This window comes from Rhinopithecus bieti, unplaced genomic scaffold (assembly GCF_001698545.2).
Source record: "Rhinopithecus bieti isolate Rb0 unplaced genomic scaffold, ASM169854v2 scaffold_27038, whole genome shotgun sequence".
NCBI lineage: Eukaryota > Metazoa > Chordata > Mammalia > Primates > Cercopithecidae > Rhinopithecus > Rhinopithecus bieti.
In genome coordinates this window covers 838542-849811 of record NW_016812221.1, presented here as the reverse complement: position 1 = coordinate 849811, position 11270 = coordinate 838542, and the positions used below count along the sequence as shown (strand labels likewise).

At 42.5% G+C, this 11270-nt stretch overlaps 2 protein-coding genes across 4 annotated transcripts in view; one reads left to right on the top strand and one right to left on the bottom strand.

Annotated features, from left to right (window-relative positions):
* Window positions 1-10172, bottom strand: part of ZNF10 (zinc finger protein 10) — a 34744-nt gene extending 24572 nt beyond the window's left edge. The window contains exon 1 of the mRNA XM_017895658.1: window positions 10011-10172. The gene's annotated coding sequence lies outside the window, so the exon portion shown is untranslated. The remainder of the gene's footprint in view (window positions 1-10010) is intronic.
* A 136-nt stretch (window positions 10173-10308) lies between these two features.
* ZNF891 (zinc finger protein 891) overlaps window positions 10309-11270 on the top strand; it is an 18066-nt gene continuing 17104 nt past the window's right edge. For 2 of the 3 annotated variants that reach the window (XR_001889866.1, XM_017895663.1), the window contains exon 1: window positions 10466-10555. The gene's annotated coding sequence lies outside the window, so the exon portion shown is untranslated. Of the gene's footprint in view, window positions 10556-11270 lie in introns of all 3 variants that reach the window. The other variant, XM_017895664.1, reaches the window with a different exon arrangement.

Sequence of the window (11270 nt, the reverse complement as noted above, 5' to 3'; positions counted from 1 at the left end):
CCACCTAACGAGAAACACCCACAGGTGTGGAGGGGCAGGCCACCCCTTCATAAACATATAGGAAATAGTCAAATTTAGTAGTCAAAAAAATGGAAATCTAAAAAATCTAAATTTAAAATAAATTTAAAATGCAATGTTTATAAACTTCTGCTTCCAGCCAAGATGGAATGCCCTGACAGCAAAACAGACAAAATACATTAAACAGTGGTTTTCAAGACCAAGAGGGATAAAATAGTATTGACTTCACACGGTTACTGTGGGAATTAAATGAGTTAGTATTTGTAAAACATAGAATGGTGCCTGACACGTGGTAAGATTTAAAAAAAAAAAAAAAAAAAGACGTCTAGTGACCCAGTAACACAAGTGTCTTTCTTTTCTTTTTTTCAAAGTCGAGGCCTCATTCTTGTCACCCAGGCCGCAGTGCGGTGGCATGATCATAGCTTACCATAGCCTCAAACTCTTGGGCTCAAGTGATCCTCCCTCCTCAGCCTCCCAAGTACACAGAACTATAGTTGTGAGCCACTGCACCTGGCTAATTTTTTTTTTTTGGAGACAGGGTCCTTACTCTGTCATCCAATCTGGAGTACAGTGGCACAAACACAGCTCACTGCAGTCTTGACCTCCTGGGCTCAAGTGATCCTCCTGCCTCAGCCTCCTGAGTATCTGGGACCACAGGCACATGCCATCACGCCCAGCTAATCTTTAAATTTTTGTAGAGACAGGATCTCACTATGCTGCCCAGGCTGCTTTCAAAGTCTTGGGCTCAAGCAATCCTCCTGCCTTGGCCTCCCAAAGTGCTGGGATTACAGGTGTGAGTCACCATGCCCTGCCTGGCTAATTAAAAAAATTTCTTTTGCAGAGATAGGGGTCTCATTATGTTGCCCAGGCTAGTCTAGAACTCCTAGCCTCAACTAGTCCTCGTGCCTTGGCCTCCTAAACTGCTGGGCCTCTCAAGGTGCTCAAAGTACAGATGTAAGCCACTGTGCCCAACCAGCAAGTGTCTTTCTAGAGTTTCTTTTTAACATCCAATCAGTCACCACAATGTGTAAATTCCCCCTCTTAAGTGTCTTCCATCCATCTCTTCCAACTCCTACTGCCATGATGCTTCAGGCCCTCATAATTCTTGAGCTAGAAACCTCCTACTTGACTTGTTTGCCTTGGGTCTCTCTCACTCCAGTGAGTGTCTGCAGCAACATCATCTCTGTAAAACACAGGAGTTTCACTCCCTGTTTAAAATTCCCTTTTGGTCTCCCAGTAACATATAGAAAAATGGACTAAGTCCTTGGCATGGATTTAGGATGCTCTGTGATTGTGGCTTTTCTACCTCCCTAAGCCCTAAATGTTTCATCAAACTACCATACATTTCCCTATAACCATGCTGAACCACTTGAGTTGCCTAAACATCTTTATCTATGCTATTCCTATGCCAGATACGTTCTTCCTTTTCTTGTCTCTTGGTAAAACCTTATCCATGTTGCAAGATCAAACATTATCCCTTCTTACGTCATTACCTAATTTCTCCAGGAAGTTTTAGTGTTTCTTACTCTTTGCTCCTACAGCCACCAAAAGAAGCAGCAACAATGACTGAATTACAGTACAGCAAGAGAGATCCACAATTAGCTGACCAAAGGGTCATACCCTTATGAAGAGAGGTCTCTGACATCAGCTACAGGTCTCTGTCCTTACCCTGTTTTTAATCCTTTCACCAGCAATACAAGTAAAGATCAGTTACAAATTTTAGCTGACAATGAAGGCAATGACATACTATTTAAGGAAATTAAGATATACAAGTGGATGCTATATGTACTTTGTATGGATGTTATCATAAGAGTACAAGTTTCCTTTTAAGGAGTCAGATAAAGAGGTGAATGAACCCAGATGGTTCCTTTATTCATCCCTTTTTACACCAGACATTAACTGAGTACTTACAACATGCCAAGTACTATTCTAGGGGCTAAGAATAGAGTGGCAGCCATTCAGACATGGGTCCTTCCCTCATAGAGCTTACTTTTCAAGATAAGCAAAGGCTGAAGTAACTGGAAATATTCAGCCTGAAAAAAAATCACTTACAGGAAGCAAAAAAATAGTTTTCACACATTTGCACATCCTCTCCTCGGAATAATATTCTGAGTTGTTGCACAGGGCAGGATTAGGACATATGTGTGGAATCACAAAGAAGTCAATCACAAGTCAATATAATGAGATACTGTTAATCTAATGACATATCTGGAAATAGTACTGGCATCCTAGGGAGGTTACTGTGGTCTCAAACTCCTGGGCTCAAGTGATTCTCCCAAGGAGCAAGAACTACAGGTATGAGCCACTGCACCTGGCTAATTTTTTTTTTTTAGGCAGGGTCTCAACATTTCTGGTCACTAATAAATTTTCAATAGGATCTCATTTTAAAAAAAACAAAACTACACTAAGGTTGCTGGTTTAGACAGGCATATAAGGTCCATTCTGATAACTACCATAATTATGAATAGCTTAGGTTAGGTCTCACTCAATTCTAATTTCCCTTAGCAACTACTTCTAGATAACTCACTCAAACCTTTATCTAACCCAGTGGTTTTAAACTCCGGTTGCACAGTGGAATTGCTAAGTGTGTTTGGCATTTATTGATACCTGAGTCCCACACCAAGAGATTCTGATTTAATTATCTGAGAAGAGGTTAAGGATTTTTTTTTTTTTAAGAGCTCCACCTGGTACGAACGAATGTATAGCCAAGGTTGAGAAACACAGATGTAAACCATTATTTATTTAATTCCAGCTTTCTACCATTCTCGAGGTAATCAGATCCATCACAAAGGATCCTTTTATGTGACTGGCCAATACTGACTTCTCTAAAATGTCACAGTCATTCTCAGAGCACGGATACTGGGAGAAGTTTTGTTTATTTTTGAGGAAACACCTGGTAAGTTAATAACTATCTTAGTGGTATAGATTTGGAACTTCTGCCATTTTAATAAATCATTACCGAACAGTTATGTTCCTAGCTCTGTATCAGGGCCTGAGGAGAAATATGAACAAGGCATTTTAATCCCTTACCTCAAGCAGCTGAGGCTAGTTGAAGAAACTGAAAACACACATTTACAGTAGAGTTTGATTACTGCTATAATAATGGCAATGGACAAGGGCTCATGGGAGCATAGAAGGTGGTTTCTAATACAGCCTAATGGTTTCAGGGAGGAATGGACTGAGTGTCAGAGCTGGTTTGGTAGGTAAGGGAGGATGGGGAACATCGTGAGCAAAGGCAGTGCCTGAGAAGATTATGTGTAAGGGGAAGAAGTTCAATACTTCTAGTGCATATAGTTTAGGCCAGGGAACAAAAAGAAACAGGGCCAGAGGTGTGCAAGGCCAGATCTAGGTCACAGCCAGCCAAGAATGCCATTCGCAGAAATGTGGACTCTTTCCTAAATGTTGTAAGGCAGGAAACAATATTAGTGTCTTCCAAGTGCTCTTCTAGGGGTAGCTGTGTAATAGACTAGAGGAAGATATAATAGTAGCAAAAAAAAAAAAAAAAAAAAAAACAGGTAGGAGGCTAATACTTTAATCTAGAAGATTTGGGAACACAAATTAAGGCCATGATGGTAGAAATGGAGAGCAGGTAGATTTGGGTATGATCAGTATGTCCTGGATTTTGACTGAATGTGGGTGTGAGAAAGGGCTAGTGGCTTCACATGACTCTCAGGTTTCTGTGTGACTAAATGGAGAACAGTATCAGAAGGGTTAGGTATCAGAGAAGTGATGTGATTGGTTTTGAACATAGTGAGTAGGCCACATGAACACAGTGAAGTGGCATCTACGAGGCTGTATTTACATGTGACGGTTATCCAGATGTACGTCATCTGCCTTCCACATCTGTATTCTATCTGAATCCTTTCAGGCTGCCTGGCTATATACTCAAACAGGACAAGCTTTTTGGGAGGAGGATGGTCTTTTGTCACATATTTAAGAGTAACTATATTCTCCTGCTATGAGATATAGGTTAAGTAAACACATGAATAAAGGAGTCTAAGGGGGACCATATGTTACTATCAACAACTCTGTGATATATTTCATATAAAGCTTACCAAGAAACAGTAATATTCAATAGTGCCACGTAATGATGTTACCAGATGAAACCACGGCATAAAACCAACCAAAGAGAACTTGAAGAGTAAAATAAATGGTAGGACCAGGATTATAGAGAAAAATCAACATTTAGGAAGCAAATGAAAGAGAAGCCCAAAAAGGAGGCAGAGAACCACCAAATAGAGAGATCTAAGATATGTAAAATTTCAAGGACAGGTAGATCAAAATAGCGTTAGATAAATTAAGGATTGAAAGGTATTGGATTGGTTAGATAAGCCTTCACTAATAATTTGAGGAGATCAGTTTCAATATGCTGGTGGAAACAGCAGACAAATTCCACAATAGGAATGAAAAGTCTGGAAGTGGAGAAGGAAGAGAAAGGGCAGGTAGAAGAGGTGGTGGGGTCAGAGTGGAGACTAAAAACAGAGGAAGCAATTAAGACAAGGGAGTTGGAGCTAGAGCAGAGAGAAGGGGGAAAGGATGGGGTCAAATCTCTGATGAAGTATCAGATTTGTAAAGGAAGAAGGATGCTTCATTCTCTCCTACCTCCTGGAAGTCAGGATAGGTGGGATGTTGACAACTAGCAGGCAGTTCAATAAAAATGTGAGTCAAAAAAGAAAGCAAGGCTATATGCTAACAATGAGAGGAACAACAGGAGGCCATGATCATTGAGGACAGTGATAAAGGTTTGGGCCATGCAGTGACAAACTAGCAAAAGCTGCTGACAAAAGATAAGCTGAGGTTATGGAGAGTATGTCTGTCACACTTGTCTGCCTAGCTGTGATTTCCTCAAGCGGCATTCGCTGCCTGGACAGAAGAAAAGGCACACTGTGCAGCGGTTCTGGGCTGGGATTTCTATATGTGCAGGTAATGCAGAGCAAGGGAAGGAAGAATGCCTAATGTGAGAAATGTGTGCAATCAACAACAGGATCTAGTTTTGGTATAGACATGAGTCAAGGAAGGAGGTGACAAATTTGAGGAGAACCTCCAAGAACAGTAGTGAGAATAAGGACATAAAAGAGCCAGGAGAACAAGGGGTAAGAGTCACAAAGAGGGATACTGAAGTTTGCAGAGGCTGTGCTGTTTGGGTCATGAGCGGAAGTCTGAGACACACAGGAGTGATGACATGAGTAGTGAAGTGAAGAGCCTCCAGAGATGAGAAGGCAAGGTAGGCTCAGTTCATATAATGAAGTCCTGGAACACTGCAACGCCACAGAGGAAAGCTGTTTCAAATCCTCTGCTTGATGATGTCCAGCATTATTTATTTCCTGTTTTGGCTGCAGCAGCATAATGGATCTTGGTATTCAGGGAGCAATAAGTGCCCTTTCCCAGCTCACAGTGCAGAGTTTGGAGCCCAACTTACTATTTGGTCACTGCTGCGTAAGAGCAAAAGATGAGAGGTAGTCTGGAGGCTCTGAGATCCAATAATCTTCCCGGTAAGACAAGGCAGACCCATGAAAGGCAAAAGACAATTCAATATGCACACACTAAGATCAAAAGGCATTCAGGTAGCTATCAAGAGTGACTGAGTGTCCCCTACCTGAGAAGCTCTTTTTAAGATGTTAGGAACGCAACTATGAGAATAATTTCCCTCCCTCAAGCAGACTGTTAACCATGGAAAGATGTTAAAAGTCTAGTACCACGGACATGAAGAGAATCGAAAAAAGAATGTGGTTGCAGAAATCTGTAAAACTTCCTGGGGAAGGGGAAACTGGAACAACGATGAGAAAAGGTCCAATGTTAAGAGTTAGAAAGCACAACAGCCGTTCCACAATGTGAGCTTTACATTTGCAAAGAGGATATTTTTCTTCTCACCTCCAAATGGTAAAATCTCCTAGGAGACAAAGACTGCAATTCAGTTTGTGAACATGAATGTTACAATGAAGTCCGTATATTCTACCAGATGTGGTCACGAAAAATATTTATAATCACACCATTTTTATTCTGAGGAAAAGTCAAAATATAGTGCCAAAGAAGAGTAAGGGAGATCATTTTTGCTTTGGTAAACTCTTCAAGGACAGAGGGCTGTATTAGTTTTCCACCACTGCCAATTATCAAAACTTCATGGTTTTCAACAACACACATTTATTATATAACAGTTCTGGAGGTCAGAAGTCTGATACAGGTCTCGGAGGGCTAAAATTAAGGTGTTGGCAGAGCTGTGTTCCTTCTGGAAGATCTAGAGAAGAATCTGTTTCCTTGCCCCGTCCAGTGTCTGGGCCATCTACACTCCTTGGCTCCTGACCCTTCCTCCACCTGCAAAGCCAGCAATGATACATTTCTCTGTGCCTTTCTTTCACGGTTATATTTCCCTGAATGCTCACCTTCTTCTCCCCCTCTGTTACTTTTCTTTTGTTTTTGAGATGGAGTCTTGCTCTGTTGCCCAGGCTGGAGTGCAATGGCGCGATCTTGGCTCATTGCAACCTCTGCCTCTCGGGTTCAAGTGATTCTCCTGCCTCAGCCTCCCATGTAGCTGGGATTACAGGCACCCGCCACACCCGGCTAATTTTTTTTTTTCGTATTTTCAGTAGTGACGAGGTTTCACCATGTAGGCCAGGCTGGTCTCAAACTCCTGATCTCAGGTGATCTCCCCGCCTTGGCCTCCCAAAGTGCTGGGATTACAGGCGTGAGCCACCGTGCCCAGCCACCCACCTCTTTTACTTTTAAGGACCCCTGTTATTACACTAAGCCCATCGAAATAATCCAGGGTAATCTCTCCCCATCTTGAAGTCCTTCATTGAATCACATCTGCAAATTCTATTTTGCAATATAAGGTAAAATATTCCCAGGTGCTGGTGATATCTCTGGGGAGCCATTATTTTGCCTGCCACAAGGGCAGAGATGGGCTGAAAAGAAGCTTCAAGTATCAGCAAGAAGGCTATGAAAGTTACTATTTGAGGCACAAGCAGTTCCAAAGCACAGCTCCAATCACTTAGCGTACAAGTTTCACAACTATTGACCCTTTTCAACTTAACTCCCACAACATTTGCCCCATATTCTCTAAGGATCACTTTAATGCCATCTTTGCTGTGAGGCCTTCCCACTGTCTCAGAGAGAATCAGTGGTTCTATCGTCAGTAAACACGAAGGACTCTGCCCATGCCCTGTCCTAGCACTTCAACACTGCCTTACGGTACCAAAATTTGTCTGTCTCCCTTATGAGATAGTGAACCACTTGAGAATTAGGACAATCTCATTCTAAATCCTGGGAAGAGGCTAGCAAAGTGCTTAGCACTTCACATTCATTCACTCTGATATCTGACTATACTTAACCAGCACTCACAATGACAGGCACAACCTGGTCAGGCACAGCATTTCATTTGGGGACATAGAGTTCATTAATAAAGACAACAGAGTCTCTTCAAGTTCTGAAAAGGTTTACCAGTATATGCTTCAGCAAAAAGGACCCAGCAAAGGTAATGATGAGCAAAAAGGACCCAGCAAAGGTAATGATGAGCAAAAAGGATCCAGCAGCCACAAAGTTAAAACTCAGTAGCCAATAGACATGCCAAAGATAATATGTAAATATACAAAACGCAAAGACGCTGCATCTGTCAAAACTCAGCAAATGTACACTTAAGATTTGCACTTTTCATGTTTTGTACATTTCACATCTAAAGAAAAACTTAAACGAATATAGAATTCTAGTTAATACACAGGCATTCTGAAATTTTTAGGGAATATGTACCCATGTCAATTTACTTTGAAAAAAATAAAAAAATACAATGGACTGATGGATAAAAATAGGGACAGACAGGTATTTGTTAAAATTAGGGATAGTGAAATTTTAATGGTAGAGTCTAGATGGGAAGGTTTATAAGTATCCACTGTAAACTTCTTATAATTTAGCCGTATGCTCAAAATTTTTCACAATAAAATATTGAACAGGAAATGTTAGGATCAGGCAGCAAGGAGATATTGTGTGGAAAGAGGAAAAAATAACGTTCTTGGATGTTCATTACGAGACAAAGAGGCACATATACAGACAAAGATGGCCTATATCATAGTCCCAACCTTGCTTCATAGCCAGAAGAATTAAAAGTCCTGGCTGACATGAGACATGCCAGAAAGAGTATTGCTGATGAAAGTAAAAGAGTCTCTTATAGGCACAACAGAGATATTAACAATAAGAAATTTGTTTCCTTAAAATAATGTTTTTTTTTTTTTGAGACGGAGTTTCGCTCTTGTCGCTCGTTAACTTATGATGTGTATCTCAAATCTCTGCCCTTGTGACTGGCATATGCTAAGAGCTAAAATTAGCTGGGCGTTGTGGCAGGAGCCTGTAATCCCAGCTATCAGGGAGGCTGAGGCAGGAGAATTGCTTGAACCCTGGAGGCGGAGGTTGCAGGGAGCCAAGATCGCGCCATTGCACTCCAGCCTGGGCAACAAGAGCAAAATTCTATCTCAAAAAAAAAATATATATATATCAGATTTTCTTGACAATTTAATGTAATCTATAAACAAATGTTTTTATTCTTACTCATCCTTTATTCTTCTACATTGCCTAGTAAGGTTTTGAAGTTTTTCTCATATAGTTCACACATATTTCTAGCTAAAATTAATTATTTTATTCCTATTGTGTAGACTTTTTAAAAATAAAAGTATGTGCTAACTTGTTGAGGACAGCAAGTCAATCTATTAGCTTATATATTCCATTTTCAGTCACTTTACTACAAATTATTGATAGTAATTGAATCTCTTCTCATTTTGGGGACTTAGTTAATTAATAAGGATAATTTTGTAATCTCTTTTCCAGAAGGTAAGCCTCATATCTACTTAAATATTGTCCGAAGTAGAATTTCCAGACGGTGCTTATATAAAATACTGATAAGCACATATTCTCATTTAATTTACGATGTGTATCTCAAATCTCTGCCCTTGTGACTGGCATATGCTAAGAACTAAAGAAATGTATGGTGAGAGAAGTAATGAAAAAACAAATGTAATTTTCAAAAAGAGGCAGGGGCGTGTGCAACTTACCATCCAGGAGACTTTGGAAGGTGGGGAACAATTTTAACAAAAACAGAAGAGATTAGTTGTGTCACAGGAGAAAAGTTAATGTGGAGGTGATTTTCAAAGCGGTAGGGAGGAGGTGAGCTATCCAGTTCTCGAAGAGGTAACTGCAATCATCTCTAACCTAATAATATTTGTTGGCTGGCATTCTGGGTGACATCCTGCCTTCCCTTTTACTTTTTTTTTTTTTTAATTAAGTCTCTTTCTGCAATTAATGTATAGCTAGAATTGAAATTGTTCAACTTCTGCATACACTTTGGGTGGGATCTACGTACCAAATCTTGATGTTAACCTTATCTTTGACACTCATATTATGTGTTAGATGGCCTACATACAATTTTAATAAATCTAGTGTCAAGGGAAAATAAAAATATAGTAATTAAACTTATGATCTGTCTCTGAAAATAAAAAAAGTAGATTAAACAAACACACCTCTAGTTAATCTATTTGATTAAAAAACAAAACAAAATTGAAGATGAGGAAGCTAGGAGCTAGAGACGCAGGATTTGTTTTTAAAAGACCACACACAAATCGGCGTCACTATTTCAATAGATGCTAGAAAGGCCATTGGTAATATTTTAAACATCTATCCCAGCTGGGGGAAAAATGGAAGTTAGACTAGAAGAAATCTTATTTTGTATTACTCAAAATATCTGGTTCAAACTTACTACCACCGCCGCCCACTCTGCGTCAATCTCCAGTCGCAGCCGTTATTCTCCACAGAACAAGAACGTCCGCCGTGAACGCCTGGGCCGCGCGAGGGAGAGTGACTCAGGCAAGGGGTGACTATCACCGTTAAAATTTTTCATTGACAAAATTACCGTCTACCTAGAAATACGAAGCTAATACACTGCTACATTACTAAAGGGTTCAACACGCGTCTCGTTACGATGCAAACACAAAATTCAGCACTTTCGTGTATACCTGCAATAAGCAACTAGAAGGTTCGATGGGAGAAGGCGATCCCGTCACAAAGGCAGCAGCAACGGCAAAACAGAGAACGCGACTCCATTCCCAGCGCAGGGCGAAGAGCGGCGTCAGAGCGGTGTCTGAGGCCGCCCCGGCACTACGGAGCCACCTCCCCGTGGTCTGACGTCACGCACGCTCACGCGCCCCGCCCCACCCCGCCTCCATTAGTCCTGCGCCCGCCCCTGCCGCGCACGCACGCACGCACACGCACTCCCTACACACACCGTTACGCACGCGCCCCCCCCAGCCTGGCGTTCAGGCCGCACCCCGCCCCAGCCCGTCGGCCGCGCGCCCCGGGATCCTAGAATCGGCGTTTCCCCGCCGGCACTCCAGCCGGCACTCCGTGACAGACATTGGGAGCCTTCCGCCGAGAGCGCGCTCGTGACGCACGGAACACGCTCCATCCGCGGGGCGGCGCACAAGCTTCTGGGAAACGTAGTTCGGCCTTCCGTCCACCTCGAGCGGGACCGCGAACGCCTGGAAGCGGGCGCCGAGGACGGGTGAGCGTGCAGGGCGGTGGCTTGTTCAACCGGGACGAGTCCCTCATGGCCTCAGCCTCGGCCGCTGAGTTCTCCTGCGTGCAGGCGTCGCCTCACGGAAGTTTGGGCCTCGGGGAGCCTGCCCGGGAGGCGGCGGTGGGAGAGGCTCTTGAGGGAGGAGGGGCCCCTTACCGGGTGCGAGTGGGGCGCGGGGACCAGGGGCGCGAGGGGCAGAGGGGTCCCGGCCTGGCTGTGCGTGCCACGCAGGGAGCGCCGGGGGGCCGGGGGCGCGCGTTTGCCTCCTCTAAGCAACACGGGAGGGCTGAGGGTGCACGCCTCACTGTCCAGCAGCCTCTTGAATCTCCAAATCTAATAATAGGTTGAATCACAGCCAGTTTTTTTCACCTATTGCATTATACTGTGGTTGAATGAGATATGGTTTTATTTCCTTAGTACTCTGGTGTATTCAATTCGCTATGTCCCTCTGACTTCACTTATGCTCACAAGATTGCATTTTAATCTTTCTGTGTACCATCCTTGCCCGTTATACTAACAAGATTTTATAAACTTCATGATTTGGACAGCACAGTCTCTTCTATTCTGTAAAACAGGTCACCCCCCCCCCCCCGCCCCGCCTCCAAAAGTTTGGTACAATTTGCATGCAGAACCTTTGGTCTTAAAATATTTAGTACGCATTTAACTTCTTTTTTTTTTTTTTTTTTTTTTTTTTTTTTTT